Below are 4508 nucleotides of genomic sequence, written 5' to 3' on the forward strand. Positions count from 1 at the left end.
TTGGCACACATCCTGTCTTAGAGGGAACAGCCCAGAGCTTCCTCTTAACCCTTTCATCACTGACATGTAGCTCCCAAGTGCCCTCCTTCCCCCATCCTCTGTGTTGCTGTCTGAGGAACCTTGGCTTCGGGGTGTGTCATACTGCCAGTCTTCCTTCCACCTCCCCAGATCCCAAAGTCCCTCTGCCTTCCTCCCATCCTGCTGGGCATTGCAGACCTGCTCCTTGGCTGCAGCTCTCCAAGGTGCTGTGTAAGAGCATCTGAGGATGTGCTGTGCTGGGGCCAATGTGAGCCGTGACTCAGGGCTGCAACAAAACAAGAACCCCACAGCCTCCCCTGCCCAAAGGAGCAGTGAGAGCAAGTTTTGTTCTATCCCGTGCACTTGTAGATCTTTCCCCAAGTGAATTTGGTGTGCAGCCCCACTGGGCATCCTTCCTGCCAAGCCACACGGGAGATGGCAAGGAAATTGCTGGTGGGCTGCTTTCTCTACAGGTCTTCAAGCTGTTCCCCAGCTATCCCCTCCTGAAATCTCTGGAGAGGTTGGAAATCAGGCAGCATAATGGCAGGGAGTCGGGGCTGGGGGCATACCACATGGTCACTGCCATCTTGGTGTGTTCACAGCATCCCTGGGGACATTTGCAGGAAGTACCAGGCTGAGACACTGTGCAGCTGAGGTGATGCTGAGGGACGCGTGTGTTGCAGGGGTCCTGGGGGAAGGTTGTTTGCCTGGGAGTGTCGAGGAAGACACAGCTGAAGGGTCTTGGTTCTGCTGCTCATCACTCCTGGTGACCTCAGCATCAATGACACTGAAAACAGTGAGTGTCAGGGACAGAGCGGGAATTGGCACCATCTGATTCCTTCAGAGCCAGATCCTCAGGTTCATCTTTGCTCCCTCTGGGCAAAGGTATGACATGCTCTTTTTTCCCCCTTAACTCTATTTAAATCGGATTGACTGGGTTCGCTCAGTTAGAGGAGATCTACTGGGTCCTGGAGCCCCACAGGCTGGCTGAGGCCCTAATCCCAGTGGTCTACTGGGACGGGGAATGCGATGGGAGCCATGTGTGAGACTGCCTTGAGCCAGGCGTTGCAAGGGAAGTGGAAGCAGCTGCAATGTCTGCCCAGTATTTCCCAATCAGGTGAATGTAGCCAGGCCAGATCCTACCCCAGGGACTGGCTGTGCCTGGAATTTGCTGAAATTCCCCCTTTCCTCTTTCCAGCTCTGTAGCTTGGAGGTGGAAAGCAGACCACCAGCAGACATGCTGGGGAGCAGCTGTCCTGGGGGCTTCAGCAGCTCTCACATCTCCAGGAAGGTAGCAGCACGGCAGGCACTCCCTGAGAAAAGCCCAGGGATGAAGGTGATAACTCACCTGGTCTGTTTACATTTTGATGGGTTGGATTTCCAACAGGCATCATTCATTCCCTTTGATTTCCACTTTAATTAACAACTGTATTTTTGAGGTTTCTGCAGGGTAAGCGCTCATGGATGCTTCATGCTGCCTGTGGTGTCCTCGGGGCTGGAGCTTCAACGCTCCCTAATTGCTGTGGAAGAGGCTTAAATGGGTCAGTGCACACAATGCTCTTCCCTCATCCCAAATCCCCTGCCTGTGTGTGTCTGGGGACCATGGACCCTGAAACATCCCCTCTTCCCCATCTACACCATCTCTTCTGGTCCCTGAGGCTCAGCACTACAAGGGGGAGGGAATGACCTCCCTGCATGCCATGAGGATGCACTTCAGAAATGACCACTCTTTTCTTAGAAATCTCACTGACCCCAGTAAAGGGGGGGGGAACATGTCACATTCCCCTTTCACAGTGAGAGCGGAAAGCCCCTTTCCTCACTCTCTGGTGCTCCTCCTGAGGAGCAGAGGCGTGGGAAGCAGATGTGCTTTCACCCACTTGGTTCCCAGACAGCTGCCAGGAGAAGGTAGAGGCTCCCTTTCCTGCTGTGTGTTGGCAGGGGCTGTGGGCAGCTCGAGGGGCAGGGGGACCCCTGCAGCCAAAGGGGTCTATTTCCAGGAGGATATATTCCCAACGCAGCATGGTCCTTTTGGTGTTCAGCCGGTTGTGAGCCAGCAGCAGGCAGCAGCCCCTTTGTGCCAGGCAAGTGGCTGCAGACCCCCCTGCTTGCTCTGGGGACCAGGACCCAGCAGTGCCTGGAGGGGAGTCCAACAGCACAGGATCCCCAGCACTCCTTGCCAGCCCTTGGTCGTGCTCCAGGATTTGCCAAACCCACCCAATACGCAAGGAAGTGAGGGTTTGCTGTCGGGCAGCACCCCCAGCACCCCTTGCCAGTGGGTCAGGAATTCCGCTTTAGGACCTGCTTACATTGTCTTGCACCTTGCTCCATCTTACTGATAATTTACAAATTAGCTAAACTTGATTGAGCCAGATCAGACTGCAGCCCTCATGCATCAAAGCAAAGAGAAATTTGTCACTGCTCTTCCTCCTCTGTAAACTCATGCTTTTAAGAGCACGGCTCTGTGCATCTGAATTGAGTAGATCTCCCTTGATGCTTCTATCAGAATTTAACAAGGCAAAAAAGTTCACACAGCTGAAGGGCTGAGAGCAGTTCAGATGCATTTATTGTGTCGAGCCTTCCCTGCCTTGACCCTGGTCTAGGCATCACCTTAAAAATGCAGATTGACTGGCAAGGGAGGGGGTCATGGTATTCTGTTGCCGAAGGAAAACCAAACAAAAGCATTAGTGTGGGCTGTGCCCGTGGGTCAAGGCTCAGCTCTCAAGACCTCCTCTTCGCAGGGTGCTCTTCATCAGACCAACCCCCAGTGAAGAACCAGTTCTGGGTTACGAGCAGTTGCTCCTGAAGGTCTGGCCACTAGCAGCTAGGAGCTGTCATCCTCCCTGCTGTGGCATATCTTTGGCAGCCCGCAGGAGACCAAGTGGAGACCAGGTCCCAGAGTCAGCTTGCATCCCCAAACCTGCAGGGAGCCTGAGGCTGATGACTGACACTAATCAGCCCCTGCCTAGTCCCTTCACCACAGCACTGGCTTGCCAGACCACAGTATCAGTCAGAGCCAATGCTCTCCTGGGGGAGGAGATGACCCCATATGTGATGCTGGTGCCAGTGCAGGGATGCAGCACCTTGTCTGGAGGCGTGGCTGGAGTCTCCTCTTGCTTCTTACCATGGAGGGAGGAAGAAGCAGAAGCAGATATCTCCTACTGTTGAGAGGAGCAAAGGGACCCACTGAGGTCGCTGGGTCACAGCTTTTTTTCTTGTACCCAGGAAGAAATTTCTCCACATGGAAAGGAGCTGTACAGCACTCTCCACCAAGGTGCAAGGACAAGCCAGAGCTTGAGTAAGGGAGAAGGTGGTGGCATGGAGGCTCTGCTCCAGGATTTGTTCACCCCTGTTGGGAAATATTTTTCCTACTGTCAGTGGGGATTTTTCTGAGTGCAACTGCTGCCTTTACATTTTGTCATGTCCCTGGGCCCCTCAAAGATGACCCTGGCTCTGGCATCTCTCCAAACCCCTACAAGGCAGCTACTGGCAACAGTGAGACCCCTTCATCCTTCCTTCCCTGGGCTGCACAACCCCAATGCTCTCAGCTTCCCACATAGCAGGGGCCAGGGCTGAAGCAGCCTGGTTTAAGGGGCATCACTTCAGGTGGCATTGGCACTGGCCCAGTGGTGAGTCACCATCCCAAGGAGGAACAGCTCCCATCCTTGCTCTCCTGTGAAGATCTGAAGCAGGAGTGCTGCTCTTCGCTCTCGGCAGTGCCCACGCAGAGGGTGAGCTGCTGGCACCCTGTGCCATGCACACAGCCTCCCTGGGGGATTTCTGCTCCTCCACGAGGAAAACCTGTTAACAGGAAGCTTTGTAGCTGCCTTTGGCCCTGAGCCCATTTGCTGGGACACCTGGTTGTGTTTTGGCATGTGAGGTCCCAGCCCTGGAGTGGAGCAGACTGACTGTCCTTTCCTCTATCTACCAGCTTTGGATGTGCCCCCCCACAGGCACTGGGGAGGGCAGGGGGAGACAGCCAGACTTCTGCAACCAGATGGGAAGGGGCTAAGGGGGAGGCAGACATCACTCCAGTACCCACATATACCCCAAAAATGGGGTTGAGAAAAGTTCCACCCACATAGCATCAAAGTGTTGAGCCTGTGCGATATCTAATGTGAATATCCCATAGATATCTTGGAAAAGGGACAGGGAAATATATGGTGTGGGACCACCCGTGTGACATCCCAGGGCCCTGAGATGCTTTCATAAGGTAAAGGGACCCTGGAGCTGCCTGGTCCTGATCAGAAACCCCTGTGGCCTGAGTGCAAGCAGATGAGAGGAAAAGAGAGGATTTGGCTCTGGGACCACAGAGCAGCTGGCTGCAGGGAATGCAGTGGTATATCTGGGAACTGTTCAAAGATTAAAATCCAGCCTGTGGCAAGACTTGTTGCAACTTCCCAACCCTCTTCTCCAAAAGAAAGTGAAAGCCACGGGCTGGAAGGGTATATAGGCAGCAGGGAGCAGCTGCAGCAGAGTGCAGGGAAGCTGTT

Source organism: Manacus candei, unplaced genomic scaffold, assembly GCF_025592945.1.
Source record: "Manacus candei isolate 608988 ecotype Guabito, Panama unplaced genomic scaffold, ASM2559294v1 h1tg000061l, whole genome shotgun sequence".
NCBI classification, from domain to species: domain Eukaryota; kingdom Metazoa; phylum Chordata; class Aves; order Passeriformes; family Pipridae; genus Manacus; species Manacus candei.